The sequence below is a fragment of the Vulpes lagopus genome, chromosome 19, assembly GCF_018345385.1.
Source record: "Vulpes lagopus strain Blue_001 chromosome 19, ASM1834538v1, whole genome shotgun sequence".
Classification (NCBI taxonomy): domain Eukaryota; kingdom Metazoa; phylum Chordata; class Mammalia; order Carnivora; family Canidae; genus Vulpes; species Vulpes lagopus.
Window position 1 is genome coordinate 36,461,107 of NC_054842.1, and position 25,625 is coordinate 36,486,731.

At 39.6% G+C, this 25,625-nt stretch overlaps 1 protein-coding gene and 1 pseudogene across 2 annotated transcripts in view; both read right to left on the bottom strand.

Moving 5' to 3' along the window:
• The window catches only part of NMNAT3 (nicotinamide nucleotide adenylyltransferase 3), a 121,461-nt gene that overhangs the window by 34,491 nt on the left and 61,345 nt on the right, over positions 1–25,625 (bottom strand). The gene's annotated exons all lie outside the window — the stretch shown is intronic.
• Positions 22,326–25,010, bottom strand: LOC121478848 (annotated as a pseudogene).

The following is a 25,625-nucleotide window of genomic DNA, read 5'->3' on the forward strand; positions in this document are numbered from 1 at the left end:
AGATGGAATTTATGCTTGTCAGCAAGAATACCTCAGAGACGATGTTGTCCTACTTCCCAATGCAGGTCTGGGGTGCCAGCCATCGCTTTGTCTTGATTCTGGTGACATTAACTTTGATACTCGGTTGACACCTCAACTGAGGTGTCTGTCAGTGTTCTCTACTGTTAAGGTACTATCTTCCCCTGTGTATCTGTAAATAATAAGCCTCTTATGGGAAAATACTTCGAGAGTATGCCAATATCCTGTTGCTCATCATCCTTTTGCCCACCATCCTTTAGCATACATTGATGATGCTGGTGTGCAACAACCATTACTGTGATGTTTGCCAAGTGGTGATTTTTTATTTCCAACATTCCTTCCCCAGCATTAATTAGAATTCTACTCTAAGGAAGAACTGTCCTTTCTCCTGTGTTCATTCATTTATTCATTCAATCATTTATTCAATGGACTCATGGATATTTATTTTATTCTATGGGGTGTAATCCATTATCATCTATATTGTTTCTCAAATTATCCCAGATTTGCCCAATGGAAAGCTTCTTTAAATTGGCTCTGGTGTCTTTTTGACATGATCCCATCATTTATTAAACAATTCCTTGCTCTCTGGCACCGTAGGATATTCAGGCTCATCTTGTTTGTTCTCTGCCCCAGCTTGGGAATCCGACATTTCTCCAAAAAACCTTGGCTTTTTTTTTTTTTTAATTGAAGAATGGCATTTAGAAACCAAGAGGGCTAGTTGTGCTCAACGCTACTGGGGTTTTGTGGTTTCTAGGCATCTCTTAGAAGACAGAACTAGGAAATTATATGTTAGACATTATAATCATAGATCACATAATTATGTAACGCACACGTCCACACACCCCTCTGTGTTTCCTTCCATAACAATCTCTCTGTGTATACCTTAAGAACCCTGAGTTCATACTGACCGTTCCAATCCAACACCACAGGGTTCATTCCAGACTCCCTTCCTTTCCTTACTGTAACTTCTTTCTTCAACAGTGAGAAACCTGGCTCTACCACCCACAGGAATTTACACATATGCTTGCTCCCAGGGTTTACGTGAAGCCGCTTCAAAACTGCTCACCTTTAGCCCTGTGGAAAATAAGTGTTCTAACTAGAGAACAGTACTAATGTGTACTTCCTAGCTTCTACCTTCTTCCCATCCTCCCAGTCTTTCCACTCTTTTCCTATCCACCTTGCTGGAACCAATCTCATTAGTTTACAAAATCTATTCTTAAATGATTTTGTCTTCCTACCATTTATTTTCCCTATAATTATCAGTAACTCATAAATCTCCCCAAGGTCTAACTCTTTGCTCGACAACCTTGTCTTCAAAAATGTTTATACAGACGTATTTTTTCAATTTGTTTTAATTAATGCCCTTTGTACTGTTGGGAGTTTCCCTTAACTGTTTTATCTGATGTTGGCCTGGGTTTTCTGTATGTTCTTTGCATGAGTTCTCTTTATGATCTGCTTAGAAAGAAGGCAAATGATCCTGTCTCTGAATAATCTTTGCTTCCTGTTTGGAAGACAAAGATAGTGGCAGGTCCTGGCATATTAGCCCAGGAGCTGTCTCCTGAGGGTGTTGAAGGTTAGGCCTGACTGGTTGGCATAGCAGCAGCAGCAGGCAGAGACAATAGGGTTTGCTACAGAGATGGGGGTGTCCCCGTGGTGAGATGGTAAGAGTGCTGCCTTTGCATTCTAAGTCCTTTACTTGCTGGGATGTCTTATATGCAAAATGTGTTACTTCACCAGGCCTCAGGCTTCTGTATCCTTTAAATGGGAATATTAAGACTAGTCACAGCAACGTTTTGAGGATGATGTGACTCTATTTGAATCCCCAAACCACTGTCCACTGAAGGACAGTCCTTCCTCACCTCCCCACCCCATCCTTTTATTAATGTGTATGTTATTTCAATTCTTTTTGTACATTTTTAATTAAAATTTTTATTTTGAGATAATTAGATTTTTTTCAAAGATTCATTTATTTATTAGAGAGAGAGAAAGAGTGCAAAGCAAGCAGGAAGTGTAGGGAGAGGGAGAGAGACCCTCAAGTAAATTCTGTGCTCAGCTCGGAGCCTGATGTGGGGCTCGATCTCATAACCCTGGGATCATGACCTGAGCAGAAACCAAGAGTTGGACGCTTAACTGACTGCGCCACCCAGGTGCCCCAAGGTAACTGTAGATTTATATGTAGTTTAAGGAATAGTACAGAGTGATCCCATCTGCCCTTCATCCAGTTTCCTGCAGTGGTTAACATCTTGCACTCTTATATTACAGTATCAACTAGGACATTGCAATTGAGAGAATGCAACCATCTTACTCACATTTCACCAACTTTACAGGCATTCATTTGAACATGTGTATTTAGCTCCATGAAATTCCATCACACCTGCAGCTGCATTTCTCCACCACCACCACAGTTGAGCTACATGATAGTTTCTCGGTTGTCCCTTTATAACCACATCCTTTTCTGCCTTCTCAAGCCCATCCCTACCCCCTGGCAACCACTAATATATCCTCATTTGTATAATTTAGTCATTTCAAGAATGTTGTGTAAATGGAGTCCTATAATCTGTAAACTTTTAGGGGACTAGCTTTTCATTTCAGCATTACTCCCTGGAGATTCATCAAAGTTGTTGTGTGTATATGGTTTCTTTTTATTACTGAGTAATATTCTCTGGTACGGATATGTCACAGTTTAACTATTCACTCCTTGAAGGACATCTGGATTTTTTTTTCCAGTGCTTTGCTATTATAAATGAAGCTGTAGTGAACACTTGTGTACAGGTTTTTGTGTGGAAAATAAGTCTTCCTTTTTCTGGGATAAAGTGCAATTGTTGGGTAGTTGCATGTTTAGTTGCATGGTAGTTGCATGTTTAGTTTTCTAGAAATCACCTGTTTTCTAGAGTGGCTATGCCATTTTGCATTCCCACCAGCAATCATGAGTGGTCCAATTTCTCTGCATCCTTTCTAGCATTCAGTGCCATTATTTTTCTTTTAGCCATTGTAATGGGTGTGCAGTAATACCTTATTTTGTGGCATTAAAGTTGCAATCTCTAAAGGTTTTAAAGAAGACCTTTTCATGTGCTTATCCACCATCTGAATAACCTCTTCAGTGAAATATCTCTTTGATGTCTTGTGCCCATTTCCTGACTGGACTGTTTGCATTTTTATTGTTACATTCTGAGAGTTCTTTATATAGTTTAGATAGTAGTTCTCTGTTAGATGTGTGCTTTGCAACTTCAACTCTTTGAGTAATAGGATGGAGTCACACTTAAGCCAAAAGTTAAACAAAAGCCACTGATTTGTTTTCATTTTGTATCTGGTTGGGGGAAGAGGATGGAAAGATGCGAAGAGGCATCTTGTAGTTTATGAAGACATGAGTAATGGTTCCCATTGTTCACAGCATTCTGTACATGCGCAGTAGTAAGACAGAATGGAAACCAGAAAAATGTCTGAGGGCCTTGATGCAAAGCACATTTACTGCTGAAAGGCTGTTCACCCCTAACCTGGCCCAGCCGAATCTGTGGGAGAGCGCCTACTTATGGAAACTGGCCCCTCGGAGGCCCTTCTCGGATCTGTCTTATGTAAGCCACATCTCCAGGCAGACATGTAAAGGGAAAGAAAATGCTGATTTGTTACTAAATCAGAAAAGTACCTCCTTTTGAAAGACTCTGGAATGTAACACTTGTGTGGCCTGAAGCCCTTGAAGCCTCACATGAGAAAGAAAAAATTATCTTGGCTCAAAACAATTGCCAAAGTAATTCCACATTCTTAAATCTATCTCCTCCAGAAAAATCTTTTAAATTAGAAATGTGAAAATAAACAGTTTTTCAGGCCAGGCTGGAGAATTGCCCATGAATATATATTAAAATCACTCTATTTGATTAATAAACGTCTGTGTGAGCCCAAGATTAAAGCAACATGCTGAGCTTATATAATATTTACTCCTGCTCTCATGGTATCTCCTAAAGCCCAGAAGACCTAAAACTGGAGCTGTCACTGCCTTAAATAGAATTATTAAAGCTTAATTTCCCCCCTTATCTCAGATTGTACTGTACCACCTTATCATGATGCATTTAATTCTCTCTATATTCACTGTGTAATAGAGAATCAAAATTAAAGTCACAGGGGTAGCAAAAGTGATGTGCACCGCACTGGACACTGATCAGATATTTTTATTTAACACAGAAAGCTGCTGGTGTAAGTGATATTGCAATAAATATGCTTCAATTTAAAATGCAAGTCGCTGAGAGGAAAACCTGGGAGCCATAAAATACTCTTCCCCTCCTCAAGGTTGTCCAAAGGGAAAAAAAAGGACAAGGCTTTCAACTGGGTTGTTATCTTTACGATGCAATTTAATCTGGGATGCCACAAACATGTGGGGCAGGATCGTTAGGAAATAACATCATAAAGTATCAAGAAAGGGCTAAAGAAAACAGGGGAAACTGTTTTGTGGTTTTCTCACCCCATGCATAGATATGAGAATATTATGTGAACCTGTCGGGCCGTGGCCACAGGAACTGCTGTAAGCCAGCCCTAGGTTGAGGCCTGCTCACAATGCAAGGAGGGAGACCAAATATGCCCTGGAATGTGTCATGCAAGCCAGATGCTGGATGGACATCTCGCATTGAAGCCTTATAAGAAATAACCTTGCAAAGTTAGGAGATGTTATTCTCCTGTTGCAGTTGAGGACACACAGGTTGGAGGGGCGAAATAAGCTGCTTAAGGTCATGCACTAGTGAGTGGGTTTGCTACCAAGGCTGACTCCAGAGCCGGTGCTCTCTCTCTGATCTTATGGTCACAGGGAAGGTAGCAATGAATGCCCCATCTATGGCTCACTGCTCTGCAGTGCTTTCTCTTGTGGGTTGTGGCATCCCAGAGAAAGGAAAAATAGAGATGAGAATCCCAGCACCCAGAACCAGACCAAGGCCAAGTGTGGCTGGGTAGCAGGCTGGTAGCCAGGCACAGGCACGGCCTCCTGGATCCTGCCTAGGCTTGGGCAGAGACACGTTTCTGCTACATGTGCCTAGAAAAATAGTGTTCTTCCTTCTGGAGGCATCGGTTTAGTCAGTTATAGGAGAAGCACAAAGGGTAAACTCTGGGCTCTAGTTTGGAACCTTAATTCAAATCAAAGCAAAATCAGGGAACAGAGCCTAAAACTGTTTCTGAGCGCTCTGAAAAAGAGATGTCTGCTCAGACTCAGCAAGAGTTCACTGAGAAGAAGTCATTTCCCTACTGGATAGTTTCCAGATGAGCAGGAAAGAAACAGTCGATGAGGGAGGAACCTTATCCAGGCACCTGACAAGGCCTCACAACGAGGTGAGAAGTGCACCCTGGGCCAGCTTGCTGCCAGGAGGCGTACAGGGGCTGTGCACCTGTGCCCAAGGCCCAGTCCTGCGGGCGAAGGAGGCCTGAACTCTGTCAGCAGTGCTGGCACCGGATGATGGTCTGAGCCACCTGAGGCTCTCTGGGAAGCCCCGTGCCAAGGCTCCCTCCGTGGCTGAGACTTCACCTACTAGACATCTGCTGGCCACCTGGTTAAGACTCCGAATGAGTCCCTCCACTTTAAAGTCCACATTCCTTCCCTGGCATTTCAGATCCCCGAGGTCAAGCCCCAGCCACTTCCCCACTTCCAGCGGGGCCACGCAGACTTTCTGCTCTCACCAAATCTGAGTTTGAGGCCTCACAAAAGCCTGCCGTCGCATCTCCGCAGCACGAGGAGGAGAGAGCACTAGCCTTGGGGTCTGAGGCCCGGGTTCAGGCTCTGGCTCCCCAGGTAGTAGCTGTGGCACTGACAACCTCTCCAGGCCTCGGTCTCCCTGTCTCTACAGGGAGGGATAACACCACCCCCTGGCCACGGAACAGCCCCTGCGTTCCAGTTCTTGTGCTTGCACACCTCCTTTCATCACGACACACAACACTGTTGTTATTGTGCTCCAGATCATTCCTTCTCAACTCAACTTCCCCGATCGTCCCATCGGATTCACAAGGTCTCAGGAGTGGGACTCAGAGTACCTTCATCTTTGTAAAATCCTTCTGTCCTCGGAGGTTTGCATATTATACGGCTCTTCTTTACCTCGCTGCCCTGACTCAGCTGCCACCCCCCCCGACTCTTCCACTCTGCTCTCCGTAATGGCACATTCGCCAGCATCTCCTTCACCAAGGGTTTGTGCCCCACTCTGCCCCGCCTCCCGCAGCTGCTTAGCTTCTGTCTACCAATCCGTGAAACCAGTCGTGTTGGCACACTGTGATCCTCTCCACCTACAATCTGGCCATTACTGGGGTGCAATTTCCAAGTCCACACAGGCAGCCCAACACATTGGTTCTCGGTCCCCTCATTAGCAAAATGCTCTCCTCTGTGCCCTGAAGCCACTCATGGATTCCTTTATGCACTGGATCCTGTTCCCCCTGCTACAGGCACTAATCCATTCCTTCAGCTGTTGGCAGCCAACCATTCTATCCTGCCTGATAAAACTGTGCATCCACCTTGCTAGGGTCTCTAGTCACTCTTGATCCTGCCCTGCCCACCCCCTCTCCCTCTGTTCTTCACTTTTGATCACCTGGGAGATTCCAGGTCAGTCCTTTCAAGGATGCACATGGCAATATCCAAAGCCCCATGCCCTTGCATACTTCCATTACATTCAGCTAGCAGATTCCTTCCCTTGCCGAACACAGCTACCTTCTTTCTCTGTGGCTGCCGCAGAGCGACCAGAACTGCTGGGAAAAACCATCCCTGGGGCCTCTTGCAGTGCTGACTCCACATGCACTAGCCACACGCCCTGCAGGAAGGTGAAGTTCTGGCCCAAGTGGTCTCCTAGTGCACACCCACCAGCTTCCCTCCTCAAGCCTCTGAACTCCTGGCAATTGTCACTTCCAGCTGAGGACCATGCCACCTGTCTTAGAAGGCAAGAGAGGCCACACGGAGGAGTATCCCCACCCTCCACCTTTGTCCTGCCCGTTTGATGCCCAGTTACAAGAGCAGCAGCCTAGAGCCAATCCATCCACTTGGGCTTAGACTTTTAGTCCTTCCTTACCCCACAGAAACACCATCACAGAGACTAAAAATCAGTCAACTGCAGCCTGAATCTGCTCATGGCAGGCATGTCTTGCTTGGTTCATAGAGTCTAAACATTTTTTATATTTAGTGAGCCAATATTTAATATATTAGAACTTTGTTTAAAAAAATTAATTTTGATGTAATTTCAGGCTTAAGGAAAAATAGCAAGAATATTACAAAGAATTTTCATATATACTTCACCCAGATTCCCCAATGGCAATATTTATCACAAGCACTTTATCCTCTCTCTCTCTGGCCACATACACACTTTTTTTTTCTGAACCAGATGAATAAATTACAGACATGATGTCCCTGTGTTCCCAAATACTTTTTTTAGCATGTTCCCTATATATATATATATTTTTTATTTATTTATTTATAATATTATAAACCTTTATAATAATATAATTTATATTATTTATTTATAATATTATAAATCTTTATAAATATTTTATTTATTCATGAGAGACGCAGAGGGAGAAGCAGGCTCCATGCAGGGAGCCCAACCCCACATGAGACTCAATCCCTGGTCTCCAGGATCACGCCCTGGGCCGAAGGCGGTACTAAACCGCTGAGCCACCCAGGCTGCCCACCATGTTTCCTTTAAACAAAAACATTATTTTGCATAACTACTATAAAATAATCAAACTAAGAGGTTAACACTGGTACAGTACTGTTCACTAACTTATAGATCCAATTCGCTTTCCACCAAATTTCCATTGAGGTCTCTTATAGTAATAATCCATGATCAGTAGACTGCATTCAGGGGTCATTTCTCTTTAGCTCTTTCTTCATCTAGAATAGCTCTATAGTCTGCTCTTCATGACACTGACATTTTATACAGGCCAACTGTTTCGTAGACTGTCTCTTGCCTTTGCTTTATCTGATGTTTCCTCAGGAAAAGATTCAGCATGTGCGTTCCTGGTGGGCAGGATGCAGTGGCGATAGTATGACCTTCTCCATACATTAGGTCAGGTAACACCTGTGTCTTTACCTCCCATCCTGTGGATGTCAGCTTTGATCATTTGGTTAAGGTGGTGTCTGCTGGGTTTCTCTGCTGCAAAGTTGGGATCTTCTCCTTTATGATTAATAAGTCTATTATCGGGAGTTATTTTCTGAGCGTATAAATATCTTATTGCAACCCACTAGTGTTAGAACCCATTAAGGATTCTTCAGTCAGTTATTATGTGGTTGCCAAATGGTGGTTTTCTAGCTCTATCGTTCCTTCTACATTTATTAGTTGGCTTTCAACTGTAAGGAAGAGCTATCTTGTTAATCTCTTTATCTGTTTGTTCGTTTAACTAACTTAGTTGATTTATATCAGTTTAGATTAATAGACTGTTACTTTATTTAATGAGTTATAATCCTTTACTTATTTATTTTTGTGCTAAATTGTCCTAGATTTTATCAGTGGTAAGTCCTTCAAACCAGCTCCTCTGTGCTTCTGCTATGTCCCCATATGTGAACACTTCCTTATTTTTTGGCTCTGCAAGATAATCCAAGTTCATCTTATATTTACTTTCCTTGCCCTGGCCCCAGAATCAACCATTTTTCCCCAAAGAGCCCTTTTTGATACAGAATGGTATTTAGAAGCCAATATTAGAATGCTAGATTACTATTGCTACTGGGGTATAATTGTTTCTAGACCCTTTCAGCAGACAGGGATAAGATAAAATGTATGTGTGTCTGCATTCACACTGACAGACACGTCTGTCTGTCCAACTCTCTTTTCTATCTATGAACTCCTCACACTCATATCTTCAATTTCAATCTCACATCACTAGGGTATTTCTATGTTCCCTCTGTCTATATTTGGAGACAAGTGACACAATCTCTCCTTTGTCTTGCAACAGTGAGAAGCCTGGTTTTGATTTTCCCCAAGGTATTTATCACTTAGTGCTAATATACAAAGAAAGTAGTTTCAGAATTGCTAGTCCAAGACTCTGGGAAAAAGAAACCTATTTACTAGAGTTGAATATTCGTTTACTTGTGAATACTTAGTTTCCCATATTTTGCAATCACAAGCAATGCAGCAACCACTAATCTTTCACACATGAACATACATATTTGCAGTTTCCCTTATGAATTCAGAAGGTATGGCTACTCCTCCCTTTGGATGTAGCACACATGCTCCCCCTGGGCCGCTAGTCTGCTTGTTCTCTCTGATTTTAACTATAAATAATCCCTTCTTGTTCTTGTACACTTAAACCCCACTTCACCTGGAGCTGGCCATTCCTGCAAGGACTTTGTCTACCAGCATCTCCAGTTTTTTTTCTTATTCTCTCCAATCTGGCTGTCAATGCTACTGTTTTGTAGAGCATTCTCACAGAGAACTGATCCACACTACTAAACCTCAAAGATGTGCTTTTTCACTCTTAATCTAACATGACGACCTCTTAGCAGGATTAAGTGCTGAGACCCCTCGTCCTCACTGCCCTCTGTGATAGAAAACGCTCTGGTTTCTTCCCACTTCTCAGTCTTCTCGGGGTCCCTTGCAAGCTCATCCTCCTCCATGGGGTTGTAAAATGCTGCCATCCCTTGGGGCTTCCCTCCCTCTGTAATTCTCTCCCTCTCTTTGGTCTCTGCTTGTTTTATCTACAAGTGGCTTGCGAATGCCCATCTCCAGGCCTGGCTCTGACTCTAATCACCACCCTCCCACAGATGTTCATTCACCCAACGTGTCTGAAGCTGAACTTGTCCCTTGTCCAAGTCTGGTCCCCATCCAGGACTCTCTCTCAGTGAGTGGCACACTCTCCCTATCAGATCCAATCCAGTGTCAGGTCAGCTTGACCTTCTAGACACCTTCCACATCTGTCACCTTCTCTTTATGGCCTTAGTGTCACCCTCTTATCAAAAGTATTGTTTCAGCTGCCACTTAACTGGCTTCCCTCCATCTACTCCTTGGTGCGCGTTTTGGAGGGAAGGTAAGGGAAGGAGGGAAATGCAGATCTTCTCACAGCGCTTAGGATGAAAAACACATTCCCTAACAATGACCTGCAAGGCCATCCTGGCCTGCCCCTTCTCCTCTCCCCTTGTGTCGTCTCCCACAACATTCCCCTTTGCTCCCTGCTTTGCAATCATCACAACCTGTTCTGTCCTTGGTAACCGTGTTCTCTTCTACCTCAGGGTCTTTGCACGTGCATTTTTCTAGGCCAAGAACGCCCTGTATCCTCTGATCCCCGGACAACCTCACTTTTAACCTAAAAAGTGCCTCATTATTCTCTCTAGCTCAGCCCTTACATTCCTAGAAGCACTTTTCCTGGAGTCTGATGATGTTGAATTGCTCACGGTTCATGCTGAAAGCATCAGAGCTTCCCCTCAGTCATCTGTGTAATTTTATGTCTGTGGGATTTGATTAATGTCTGCCTCCCTGTTATGGAATGAATGTTTGTGACTCCCCTCCCCAGTTCATGTGTTGAGACCAGAACTCCTGATATGATGGTATTAGGAGGCAGAGGTGACCAGAGTTAGATATGGTCATGGGGGTGGGAGCTCTCACGAATGGGATTAGTGCTCTTCTAGGAGTCAGAGGAGAGCTTGCTTCCTCTCTCTGCTGCCTACCCTATGCAGGTACAATGAGAAGTCAGCAGTCTGCAACCTGGAAGAGGCTCTCACCAGAACCTGACCCTGATGGCATCCCGATCTCAGACTTCCAGCTTTTAAAACTATAGATATAAATGTATTTGGTTTGCTTGCAAACCACCCCCTCTATGACGTTTTTGCTTATAGCAGTCTGAATGACTAAGGCACTCCCTGCCGGAGCACAGGGACTGCTTCTGCTCCCATGCTGTCTCTGCATCTAGCACAGTTCCCAGCATGGACTGGGGCTTGATGAGAAATGTGTGGAATGAAGGAGGCAGCATGGTGTGGTAGTTACAGGCACAGACTGTGGGGCAGAGTGGCTCTATTGCTTACTGGCTGCGTGACCTTGGGCAAGTGACACAATCTCTCTGAGCCTCGGCTTCCTTATCTGTAAAACAGGGAGAGTAACAGTACCCACCTTGCAAGGTTATAATGAAGGTTAAATGAGCTCATGTGATGCACCTGCTACCTGGCAAATAGTAAAGAAGATACATGTTTATTAAATGCATAAGGCAAACAGGTGAATGTTTGCTAAATGAATAAGTATTAAACTGAAAGAGACTGATTTGAAAAGAGATATACAAGTGACTGCTGTTGAAATACAGGCCAATGGCCAAATCATATTGCCTAGAAATAGACCTTCGAAGTAACAGAAAACAGGCTTTAAATTTAATTCATCCTCCATTAGTAAATTTGTGACTACATGTTGGGAAAACAACAACTAACAATTGGGAATACATCCAACATCTCAAAATAAATGCAGGCTCGAATTCTTAATATATTCAATGAATGCTGTAGGTATGGCTTATGCTGTTGACTAGTCATATGTTGTGCTGAATCGCTTCTGTCAAAAATCAGCAAACTGGGAATAAAAATCCCAAATGAACTTTTTAAAACCACCCACACCCACCACACAAATTCATCCATCAAGCCTTTGAGAACCTTCTCTGTGACAGCCCCTTGCGGCATGCAGTAGTACAGAGCAGAAAGAGTCTGTAACAGGGACCGCACTATAATGTCTGCATACCCACCGGCCTCACGCATTCCTGCTAGCCTGTCTTATTCCTGAACATTCTCTTAAGTGAAGGAGTGTGGGGGAAAAAAAAATCCAGTTCAATATTTTCTCCTCTGAGCTCGTATGACTGTCTGTGTACTCACACTGAAAATCTACAGAGCTAAGTTTCATCTCATGTACAAGTTTTTCATTGGAAAGCAGTGTGTTATCACAGGACCAAGGACAGTTAAAAGTGTTGATATATTGGACTCTGTCGGTTTGAGAGGTTTTGTGGTTTTGGGAGAAAGGGGAAGGAGGAAGCAAAGGAAGGACAGTTGCGGTTTGAGGTGGGATGTTTGTGAAAGGGGAAAGAACTCCAAGCAGAAAGCCCTTAGAGCTGCTGCGGTGAAGTAGGGAGACCCTGTTCATTCCTCCGTAAAAGTACTCAACAAATGCTTCAGCTGGTTTAATTCAATTTATATGCACACAGTATCAAATTACAATTGTGAGTTGTCTTGGTGAAAATACACCAACAAAAGGGAGATTTGGTTTTCTTCGTGAAAAAAGGCATCAGCTGGGGGGCCGGATTTTCATCCAGCTTTAATTGTGAGCTGATTCTGATGAGCAGAAAAGGCACTGCTCAAATATCTTGTCCCTGGAGAGATGACGGGGGACAAGTTATGGCTTGCTGCATAGATGTGCTGGCTTTTGGGGGCTGCTGCCAGTGACTGGAGCTGTGGGGAGGAGGAGATGATGCCTAACCAAACAGAGAAAGGAAATTCACACCACATACCCCTCTCGGCGGCAAGAGAATTCCTTTCCCCATGACCTGGCTCTTCCTTACATTATCAGCCTCATCTCCCTGCCATGTGCTAGGATGCGATTCTCTTCCATCTCTGTTTCTTCCTCCACCCATAATGCCTCCTAAACTGTACCTGGTTGTCTTTCACATTCTTTACGCCTTGGATGTCACCTCCCCCAGGAAGCTCCCCCTACCTGCCAGGTGGGAAACACCCCTCCTTTGTACCCAGTACCAAAGTCGTCTGCTACTATGTGTCTCTTACTGTCCAAGGGAGGCAGACAGTCAAATCCAACAGAAGTGAAACTCCCCAGGTGACCTATGCTACTCATGCATTCCTGTTGGGCAGGGGATGCAATTTAATCAACTCTATTTCCAGTAACAGTGCCTGGCCTGGAGAAGATGCAGTAAGTATCTGTGGGATGTTGAAAGGTGTCAACCCAATGTATTAAAATTCAAACACACAAGCAGGGGAATCCATTCTGGACCAAGTACTTTGCATAGAAGAATAACTGAGAATAAAGGCAAGAAAGTGCTTGAGGTCATTCATGACCAAGGGCCTTCCACTTACTAACACCCCAAATTGATAGAAATCATATATAATATAAATATATAATGTCTCCATGATTGATTATCCATGCATTCTGTGGTTACCATGACTTCTGGAGATCAGGAACACTCTGACACCTTGCCTGGGCCATGCCAGAGCCTTCCCCTGCAGCAAAAAGAGCATCTGCAATTATATCAAGGGATTCTTATGTCCCCCAAACAGTACAGATGTAGTTAGCTGTCTGTGAAGTGGCATATCCTCCAATGCAGGGTACATATTCTATCCTGATAGACCTCACAGCAAAGACAACGCCATGAAGCCAGGGGCAGTTCTGATGAGTCAAGGTTGGCAGGAAAAGCCACTTAGTGGTTAAGAGCCAAGCAGATGTTTATATCAAGTAGAGGGTATATATCCTAAAAAGAATATTATTCCACACAGTGTTTTAAGATTTATAGGGAAATAAATTTCTTCTTTCTCCCAAATAGAAATGTTCTTTTTTCTCCCCCACACACTTGCTATAGGATAAATTTTGTGAAGTGGAATTGCAGACCAAGAGTATATACTTTCTCAGAGATAAGGACACTTTGTATTTTAACACAACGGCAATTATTGACCTTAAAAATTAATAATTCTTTAATACATTTATTCAGTTGGTTGGTCTTCAGATTTTTCCCAACTCTTGCATGAATATCATTTTATAGTTGATTTGAATCAGGATTCAAATAAAGTCCATACATGGTATTGTTTTATGTGTGTCTTAAATCTCTTAAATGATACAGTTTCCAATTCTTTCTTTCTCGCTGTTTGTAAAGAAATTGGGTATGTCCTATAGAATGTATCACATTTTTTATATAACTGAAGCAACCTTGTGGAATCTTTTGTGTGTTTGTTTTTTCAAGGTATAATTGGCATACAATAAACCAAACATATTAAAAGGGTATAATTAATACGTTTTGACATGTATATACCCAGGGAACCAACACCACAATCAAGATAACAAAACATGGCATCAGCCCTCCACTGTTTTCTTGTTCCGTTTTGTAATCCATCTCTCCCACCCCATGTTAGTCCTCCAGCCTCAGATATTAATCTGTTTGCTGTCACCGTAGATTAGCTTGTGACTTCTAGAATTTTATATATACGCAATACATAAAGTATGTACTCTCTTTTGGTCTGGCTTCTTTCACTGAGCATAATTACTTTGAGATTCATCTGTGGTTTTGGTTCGTTCTTTTTTGTTGCTGAGTACTATTCCACTGTGTGGATAAACCACCATCTGTTTATTCACATGTTGATGGAATCTTGGATTGTCTGCAGTTTGGGGCTATCATAATTAAAGCTGCTTTGAACATTTGTGCATGAGCATATGCTTTAATTTCTCTTGGGTAAATACCTAGGAATGGAACAGCTGAATCATATGGTAGGTAAATATTTAACTTGTAAGAAATTGTCAAGCTGTTTTCCATAGCCGTTGCATATTCAGGTTCCTACCAGTAGTGTCTGAGACGTCCAAATGCTCCACATCTTTGGCCATAGTTCTAGGTTGGTCTTTTCAAGTTTAGACATTCTAACATGGGTGCCATGGTAGCTCACTGTGGTCTTATTCTACACTTCCTTTATTCAGCTGAGCATCCCTCCATGTGCTTATTTGCCATCCCTGTATCTTCTTTGGTGAAGAGTCTGTTCAGATATTTTGCCCAATTTCTTACTGTGTTTTCTTTTAATTACTGAATTAAGAGGTCCTTATGTATTGTGGACACGTCTTTTATCAGATACAGGCTTTGAAAAATCTTTTCTCCCAATCTTTGGCTTGTTTTTTCATTCTCATAGTGTTTTTTGAAGAACAGAAGCTTTTAATTTTAATGAAGTCTAATTTGTCCATTTTTCCCCTATTTTGGATTATGCTTTTGGTGGTGTTTTATCTGAGAATTCTTAACATAAGGCCATAAGATTTTCTCCTATGTTTTCTTCTAGAAATTTTATAGTTTTAGGCTTTACATTAAAGTTTACGGTACAATTTGAGTTAGTTTTTGCATACAGTGTGTGCTATGATTTGAAGTGCCTTCCCCTCTTATTTTTGCATATTATCGATATCCAGTTTCAGCACCATTTTTTGAAAAGACTACTCTTTCTCTTCTGCATTGCCTTTGCATTTTATTTCTTTTTCCTGCCTTATTGTTTGGGCTAAAACCTCCAGTACAGTGTTGAACAGAAGTGGCAAGAATAGAGATCCTTATTCTTATTCCTGTTCTTAAGGGTAAAACATTTAGCCTTCACCACTAAGATGTTAACTGTGGGTTTTTCACAGATACTTTTCTTTATTGGGTTGAGGAAATTCTTTTCTATTCCTAATATGCTGCTTTGTATTTTCTTTTTTTTTTTTTTTAAATACCAGGGGTTGATGTTGGCTTTTGACAATTGTCTTTACAGAGATAATCATATATACATATATATCTTTAGTTAAAGCAATGAATTACATGAACTGATTTTTAGGTGTTAAACTAAGTACACATCTTTGGGACAACCAAAAGATGGGGTTGGTACTGATATATTATCCCGTATATGTATTGTTAGATTTTTTTGGGAAATATTTTGTTTACGATTTTGATCTCTGTTCATGAGGGATGTTAGCACATAGATTTCTTTTCTTGTAATGTCTTTGCTTGGTTTTGATATCAGGATTGTGCTAGACTCACAGGTGGAATTGTAAAATAGTCTCTCCTCTGATTTTCTAGAAGAGATTGTATACAAGTCTTATTATTTCATCCTTAAATGTTTGGTAGAATTCATCAATGAATTTATTAATTTATGTAGATATGGTGGGGAACAGTTTTTAAAAATTGTGGTAAAATGATAAAATATGCATAACAAAATTTGCCATCTTAACCATTTTTAACAGTTTGGTGATATTAAATACATTCATAATGTTGTACAACCAGCATCACTATCCATCTCCATAGCTCTTTTCATTTTGTAAACCTGAAACTCTATATCCATTAAATAATACTTCCTCATTTCCTCCTCCTCCATTCCCTTGCAACTACCATTCTACTTTTAATCTCTATGAATTAGACTATTAAGTAGCCCTATAAATGTAATAATACAGAATTTTCTTTTTTCTGATTGGCTTATCTCTCTTAGTATGTAATGTCCTCAGGATTCATCCAAGTTACAGCAGATTACAGAATTTCCTTTCTTTTGAGGGCCAAATAATAGTCTATTGTATGTATATACCACATTTTGCTTATCTATTCATCCATCAATGGACACAACTTGGGTTGCTTCCACAGTTAGCTATTGTGAATAATGCTGCTATGAACAAGGGTGTACAGATGTCTCTTTGAGACTCTGCTTTCAATTATTTTGGGCATATAACCAGAAGTGGAATTGCTGGATCATATGGAAATTCTATTTTAACTTTTTCAGGAACTACCATACTGTTTTCCACAGTGGCAATACCATTTTACATTTCCAACAATAATGTATAAGGGTTCCAATCTCTTCACATCCTCACCAACAGCTGTTTTCTGGTGTTTTTTTGTTTTTTGTTTTAATGGTACCATCTTAATGGATGTGAGGTAGAATCTTATTATAGTTTCGATTTGTATTTCCCTAATGATTAGTGATGTTGAGCATCTTTTCATGTGCTTCTTTGCCATTTGTTCATCTTTTTTTGAGAAATATCTATTCAAGTCTTTGTCCATTTTTAATTCATTTATTTTCTATTGTTAAGTTTTAATAGTTCTTGATTTTTCTGGATGTTAATTTCTTATTAGGTACATAATTTGCAAATATTTTCCCTTATTCTATGGATTACCTTTTTGCTGTCTTTTGATGCACAAAATTCTAAAATTTTGTGCATCAAAACAAAGTCCAACTGGTCTAGTTTTTCCTCGGTTACTTGTGCCTTTGTTGTCATATCCAAGAAAACACTAACAAATCCAATCCTGTGAAGCTTTAATCCTATGTTTTCTTCTAGGAGTTTTATTCTTTTTCTTATATTTAGGTCTTTGATCCATTTTGAATTAATTTTTGTATTTGGCGTTAGGCAAGAATCCAACTTCATTCTTTTGCATGTGGATGTCTAGTTTTCCCAATACTGTTTGTTGAAATGACTGTCCTTTCACTATGGCATGATCTTGGTACTATCATTAAAAATCATTGATCATATATGCAAGGGTTCATTTCTGGGCTCTTTATTTTACTCTGTTGATTTATATATGTCTGTATTTATGCCAGGACCACCCTGCTTTATTGTAGTATTGTAGTTAAATTTGAAATCAGTAAGTATAAGCCCTCCAGTTTTGTTCTTAAAGATTGTTTTGGTTATTTGGGGTTTCTTAAGATTTTGTAAGACTTTTAGGGTCTTTTTATTTCTGCAAAACATCCCAGTAGGATTGTGGTAGGGCCTACATTGAATCTGTAGACCTCTTTGTAGCATTGACTTTTTAATAGCAAGTTAAAAATCTTAACCTAAGTTATTTTTAACAATAACTTTTCTGAATCCATGACCATGGGATATGTTTCCATTTATTTATAATTTCTTTCAGCAATTGGTTTGTAGTTTTCTTTGTCCAAGTTTTCACTTTCTTAAGATAATTCCAAAGCATCTTAATCTTTTTGATGCTATTAAATGGAACTGTTTTTGTAATTTAATTTTCAGATTGTTCATTGTTACTGTATAGATGTAACTGAATTCTGTGTTGACTTTGTATCCTGCTATATTGCTGAATTCATTAATAGTTGTGTGTGTGTGATTTTTAGGGTTTTTTACATATAAGAGAATATTATTTGCAAACAGAGATCATTTTACCTTTTCCTTTTCAATTTGGATGCATTTTCTTTTTCTTGCCTAATTGGTCTGGCTATAACTTCTAGTACCTTGTGGGCAGCCTGGGTGGCTCAGAGGTTTAGTGCTGCCTTCAACCCAAGGTGTGATCCTGGAAACCCGGGATTGAGTCCCACATCGGGCTCCCTGCATGGAGCCTGCTTCTCTCTCTGCCTCTCTCTCTCTCTTTCTGTGTGTGTGTCTCTCAAGAATAAATAAATAAGGTAAAAAAAAAACTTCTAGTACCTTGCTGTAGGAGACATATGTAGAAAAAATGTTGTTATTGTTATGGCCAATGCCAGAGAAATTACTGCCTTTGCTCTCTTCTAGGATTTTATGGTTTCAGTTTTCCCATTTAGGTCTTTAATCCATTTTGAATTTATTTTTGTGTATGGTTTAAGACAGTGGTCTGGTTTCATTCTTTTGCATGTAGCTGTCCAGTTGTCTTAACATTATTTGTTGAAAAGACTTTTTCCTATTGCATATTTTTGCCTCCTCTGTCAAAGATTAATTGACCATATCACTGTGGATTTATTTCTTGGTGCTCTGTACTGACATGTGTCTGTTTTTGTGCCAGTACCATACTATTTTGATTACTACAGCTTTGGTAATAGATCTTAAAATCTGGGATTTGGATACCTTCAGTTTTGTTCTTCTTTTTCAAAATTGCCTTGGCTGTTCTGGGTCTTCTGTAGTTTCACACAAATTTTAGGATTGTTTGTTCTAGTTCTGTGTAAAATGTTGTTGGTATTTTCATAGGGATTGCATTAAATTTGTAGATTGCTTTGGGTAATATGAACATTATGACAATATTTGTTTTCCCAACCCTGAACATGGAATATCTTTCCATTTGTTTGTGTCATCTTTAATTTCTTTTGTCAATGTTTTAGAGTTTTCAGAGTACAGGTCTTTCACCTCCTTGGTTAAGTTTATTCCTAGGTATTTTATTATTTTGGGGGCAACTACAAATAGGATTGTTTCTTAATATCTCTTTCTATTGCTTCATTATTGGTGTATAGAAATGCAACAGATTTCTATATATTGATCTTGTAACCTGCAAACTTACTGAATTCCTTTATCAGTTCTAGTAGCTTTTTTGAGGAGCCTTTAAGATTTTCTATATATAATAATCATGTCATCTGCCATAGTGAAAGTTTGGATGTCTTTTATTTCTTTTTGTTGTCTGATTGCTGTGGCTAGATCTTACAGCACTATGCTGAATAAAAGTGGTGACAATGGACATTCCTGTCTGGTTCTTGATCTTAGGGGAAAAGCTCTCAGTTTTTTCACCATTGAGTATGATGTTAACTATAGGTTTTTCACATATAGCCTTTGTTATGTTGAAGTATGTTCCCTCTAAACCTTCTTTGTTGAGGATTTTTATTTCAAATGGATATTCTGCAGCCAGTGAAATGATATGGTTTTTATTCTTTCTCTTATTGATGTGATGTATCACACTGATTTGTGAATATTCAAACAGTCTTGCATCTCAGGAATAAATTCCATTTAATCACAGCAAATGATATTTAAAAAATGTATTGTTGAATTTGGTTTGCCAATATTTTGTGGAGGATTTTTGCCTCTATGCTCATCAGAGATACTGACCTATAATTTTGTTTTTTGGTAGTATCTTTATCTGGTTTTGGGATCAGGGTAACGCTGGCCTCATAGAATGAATTTGGAAGCTTTTCTTCCTCTTCCATTTTTTTTTTAGAATACTTTGAGAAGAATAGTTATCAACTCTTCTTCAAATGTTTGGTGGAATTCAACTGTGAAGCCATCTGTCCTGGACTTTGTTGGAGATTTTTGATTACTGATTAAATTTCATTGCTGGTAATTGGTCTGTGCAAATTTTCTATTTCTTTCTGGTTCAGTTTTTGGGAAGTTATGTTTCTAGGAATTTATCCATTTCTTCTAGGTTGTCTAATTTGTTTGCATATAATATTTCATAATATTCTCTATGTGGTGTTATTTTTCCTCTTTCATTTCTGATTTTGCTTGAGTTGTTTGTTTTTTGAGTCTGGCTAGAGGTTTATCAATCTTGTTGATTTGTTGAAAGAACCATCTCATGGTTTCCTTGATTTGTTCTGTGTTTTTTTTTTCCCCCTATTTTACTTATTTCTATTCTAATCTATATTGTTTCCTTCCTTCTACTGATTTTTGGGCTTTTCTTGTTTGTTTTTCTAGCCGTTTTAGGTGTTAAGGTTAGGTTATTTGACATTTTGCTTGCTTCTTGTTTGGTATCTTTCTTGCTTCTTGAGGTAGGCCTGTATTGCTATAATCTTCTATTAGAACAGGTTTTGCTGCGTCTCAAGATTTTGGACCATTGTGTTTTCATTTGTCTTCATGTATGTTTTGATTTCCTCTTTCATTTCTTGGTTGACCCATTCATATTTTAGCAGCAGGTTATTCAACCTCCATATATTTGTGTTTTTTCCAGATTTTTCCTTGTGGTTGATTTATAGTTTCATAGTGTTGTGGTCAGAAAAGATGCTTGTATGTTTTCAATCTTTTTGAATTTGTTGAGGCTTGTTTTGTGGCCTACTATGTGATCTACTCTGCAGAACGTTCCATGTGCACTTAAAAAGAATCTGTATTCTGCTTTAGGATGGAATATTCTAAATCTTTTAGATCCATCTGGTCCAATGTATCATTCACAGCCACTATTTCATTGCTGATTTTCTTTATTTCATTGCTCTTTATTATTATATAATGTACTTTTTTAAAAAAGATTTTTTTTTTTATTTACGAGAGACACAAAAAGAGAGGCAGAGACATAGGCAGAGGGAGAAGCAGGCTCCCAGTGGGGAGCTTGATATAGGACTCGATCCCAGGACTCTGGGATCACACCCTGAGCCAAAGGTAGATGCTGAAACCACTGGGCCACCCAGGCATCCCTATAATGTCCTCTTTCTCTTGTAACTGTTTTTGTTTTAAAGTCTATCTTGTTTGATATTAATATAACCACCCCTGCTATCTTTTGGTTATTATTTGCATGGAGTATCTTTTTCCAACCTGTCATTTTCATCTGTTTTTGTCTTTAGATCTAAAGTGTTTCTTGGGGATCCCTGGGTGGCGCAGCAGTTTAGCACCTGCCTTTGGCCCAGGGCGCGATCCTGGAGACCCGGGATTGAATCCCACGTCGGGCTCCCGGTGCATGGAGCCTGCTTCTCCCTCTGCCTGTGTCTCTGCCTCTCTCTTTCTCTGTGACTATCATAAATAAATAAAAGTTAAAAAAAAAAAAGTGTCTCTTGTACATAGCATATAATTGGATCACGTATTTTTTTTCCATCAGCCGATCTCTGTTATTAGAGAATTTAATCCATTTATAGTTAAGGTAATTCTTGATAAGGAGAAATTTCTCCTCCTTGTTTCTTATATGCCTTATAGTTCCTCCCCACCTTATTTCTTTCATTACTGTCTTCTCTTGTGTTTAGTTGGTTTTTTTGTAGTGGAATGTTTAAATTCCTTCTCATTTACTTTTATGTGTATTCTATATTTTCTTTATGGTTACCATGGGTATTACATTTAACACCCAAAAGTTAAAACACTTTGAGTTTACATGAGTGTAACTTCAATGGCATACAAAAACTCTGCTCCTTTAAACCTCTGTCCCCACCCACCTTTTGGTTGCTGATGTCACAAGATAACATCTTCATACATTGCTCAAAAACATAAACTTATAATTCTTTTAAAAGATTTTATATATATATTTGAGAGAGAAGTGAGCACAAGCAGGGGGATGGGCAGAAGAGGAAGCAGACTCCCTGCTCAGCAGGGAGCCTGATTCAGGGCCTGATCCCAGGACTTGAGCAGATGCTTAAACCCACTGAGCCACTCAGGCACTCCTCTTATAATTCTTTTATAATGCATTAGTCTCTTAAATTATGTAAAAAAAAAAAAAAAGATTTGGAATTACAAACCAAAGTTACAACAACACTAGCTTTTAGATGAATAGATTTTTTTCCTTTGAACTTACAAATTTAATCTCTTAAAATGTGTAGGAACCAAAAAGTGCAATTACAGACCACGGTTACAATAATACTAGATTTTATCATTTCTAATGCATTTACCTTTACTGAGATCTTCATTTCTCCATACAGATTCAAGTTACTGTCTAGTTTCCTTTCATTTCACCTTCCAGAACTCCCTGAGCATTTTGTGCAAGGTAGGTCTAGTGGTAACAAACTTCTTCACGGTTTTTGTTTATCTGGCTATGTCTTAATTTCTCCCTCACTTTTTTCCTGGATTATGATAAAAATTTAATGATTTATAAAGCATTTGGCAAAGAGCAAACTGTGGGGCAGCCCAGGTGGCTCAGCAGTTTAGTGCCACTTTCAGCCCAAGGCGTGATCCTGGAGACCCGGGATTGAGTCCCACGGCGGGCTCCCTGCATGGAGTCTGCTTCTCCCTCTGCCTATGTCTCTGCCTCTCTGTGTATCTCTCATGAATAAATAAAAAAATATATATTTTTTTAAAAAAGAGCAAACTGCTCTACAAGTGTGCTGACAATGTTTATCACAACGTATCAAAAATGAAGAGCTTCACTTATTTGTTCAAGTTTGTTAGGACCATGTGCTTAGACAGTTAAGTTAATCTCTCTTTTTTTGACAATAGCCTCTCATAAATGTCTTTTACAAATAGCAATGCATTCATATGGGGTGTGTGATATAAAATTAAGAAGTTGGTTGTATTTTCCACACAAATACTCGTTGAAAAGTATCAATGTTTCAAGTGAGAGTTCTAAGGGACCTAAATTTTTAAAAAATCATGTTAAGTTTACTAAGTAGAGAAAATTTTCAGTATTTTACTAACCATTCATCTCATTCTGTATTTTTTCATGGTTAACAAACTGATTCAAATGATTTAAGTTATCCCACCGTTTAAAGAGGAAAGTCTCCACGATAATTTGAAACCATGGAGTTATCTTAATTTCACCACTGGCTGCCTTTATCAGAAGTTCTTTTAACTCTTCCTTTGACACACAGAAATAGCTCTTAACCTCATTGGGCTCTGGATTCAAAATGATATTCTTCCTCACAAACAAAATGAATCAATTTCTTGTCCCCTGGTCCGTGCCCCACCCCCCATACCATCTGATTGAGCCTTGTAGTGAATTTGTGTTAGGTAATTAATTTCTTCTGGAGGAACCTCTTTCATGGGGATTCCTAATTCAGCCTTTAAATGTCTCTCTGCTGCTCTTCTTACTCCAACTGCATCATTTTCTTCTAGCTCTCCTGTATTACTTAATGGATGACTACATCAAGTATTGGTAAAACAACCTGGAAAGATAATTTTAGCATCTGAGCATCTAGTCTGTGTTGTAGCATGAGCTCATTTTCAGCATTGAATGAGATCCTAAAAGCTCAATGCAATAATCCTTTCATTCAGGTGACAATTCTTTTGATCTCAGCCCCAACTGTATTGTCCTTTTCATCAGTAAGGATAACATACATCTCAGCCAGGAGTTGAACCTGCTGCTTATAGAGGTTGCCAGTGTCTATCTCAGGCATTGTTATGACCCATCTGATCTGTCCCACAATACTTAGCCCTCTCCCTCACTTTTGACAGACAGTTTTGCCAGATATGGAATTCTTGGTTGATAGTTTTGTTTTGTTTTGTTTTTCTTTTAGCACTCTGAATATATCAGTCCACTGCCTTCAGCCTCCACAGTTTCTGATGAGAAATCTGATGAAAATCTTTTTGAGAATCCCCTTTATGTGATGATTTGCTCATTGCTCTCAAGATGCTCGTGTTTATCCTTTAGAAGTCTGATTATAATGTCTCAGTGGGCATCTCTTTGATTTCTTCTTACTTGGCATTCATTGAGCTTTTTGGATGTTTATATTCACATCTTTCAGCAAATTTGAAAAGTTTTCAGCCATTATTTCTTCAAATATTCTCTCTACTCCTATATTCCTCTTCATCTGGACTCCCACAATGTCTATGTTGGTGTATTTGATGGGGTACCACTGGTTTCTTATGCTCTGTTCAGTCTTCTTTAATCTTGTTTCTTTCCTTTCATCAGACTTGATAATTTCCATTATTCTGTCTTTATATTTGCTGATTCTTTGTTTTGCCTGCTCAAATCTGTCTTTGAATCTTTCTAGTGAATTTGTAATTTCAGTTATTGTAATTTTCAGCTCCAGTTTCTCTTTTTAGTCCCTTTTAGGTTTTCTCTTTGTTGATATTTCCATTTTGTTCACACAGGGTTTCTTGACTTTCTCTGTATCTTCTTCGAATATCTTTAAGACAGTTGCTTTATCTGCCCACAGGTCTCTTTCACAGACAGTGTCTGTTGATTGGTCTTTTTCCTTTGAGTGGACCTACTTTCCTGTTTCTTTGTATGTCTTTTAACTTTTTTGTAGAAAACTGAACATTTGAATCTAATGATGTGGTAGCTCTGAAAATCAGATTATCTTCCTTCTCCAGGGTGTGTTTTTTGTTATTGTTTATTATTTTATTTTTAAATGGTTTTAAGTTGTGCCTGTGCTGAGGATCAGCCTGAGGTATACACTTAAGGTCTCTCAGTCTTTCCCTGGACATGTGTGGCCAATTTCTAATTCTTTTCCCTGTACATGCATTTTAAAAAATAATGTTTGGCTCCTAAAAGGGAAAAAGGAAAATGTGGGGAGAGGGAGAAGGCATTGGCCCTTTCAATCCCCTGGAAATCTCTTTAACCAGAGGGGGAGAGGCTTGCAACAATTCCTGGGGGCTGGGGGAAATGCAACAAGAGATCAGAGCACAGATCCCTGATATTTGGGGGACAGGGTCCTTTTTGCCCCCCTTGGCTCCCATAGGCTGTGTGCAGGCTGCATCAGGAACATGTGCATAGCTGCTTGCTATGTGTGTGTGGTGGGGAGGATGGGGAACTGTTACTGTCCTGAGCACTGAAAATTGATTGAAGTTAGCTGTAATTTACCTGTCCAAATCGTCCCCTAGAAGTTTGCAAGCCTTTAACAGACTCCAGAGTTCTAAAATAGTTACATCAGATTTTGCCAGTGCAATTGCTGTTTAGGTGGGGAGATGGATTGCTGGTGTTTCCTAGTCCACAATTTTCCCAGAATCCTCTGTGGGATAGTTTTTAAACTACAAATGAAATTTCTTTAATTGATATAGAGCTATTTAGGTTATTTTTACTTCTTCTTCTTTTTTTTTAAATCTATTCTTGGGATGCCTGTGTGGCTCAGCAGTTGAGTGTCTGCCTTTGGCTCAGGACATGATCCCAGAGTCCCAGTATTGAGCCCCACATTAGGTTTCCTGCGTGGAGCCTGCTCCTCTCTCTGCCTGTGTGTGTCTCTCTCTCTCTCTGTGTCTTTCATAAATAAATAAGTAAAATCTTTTTAAAAAATTAATTCTTGAATGAGCTTTGACAGTGTGTATTTCAAGGGATATGTCTATTCTAATTAAGTTGTCAAATTTATAGGCATAAAGTTATTTATAATTTTCCTGTCTCTTTTTCATATCAGTAGACTCTATAGTTGTGTCACCTCTCTCATTCCTGATTATGGTAGTTTGTGTCTTTCTTTTTTTCTTCCTTGATAGTCTGTCTAGAGGGGTCTCAATGTTATTGATATTCTCAAAGAGTATTGGTTTATTAATTTTCTTTAATGTTTCTGTTTTCTATGTCACTGATGTCTGCTCTAATCTTGTTTCCTTTCTTATGCTTGTTTTGTAGCTGCTCCTCTATTCCTAAATTCTTAAAGTAGGAGGTGAAGTCATTGATTCCCCCCCTAATATGGTGTTTAGTGCTATAAAATTCCCCTAAGTACTGCTTTAGTGACACCCCAAAATTTTTGATATATTGTT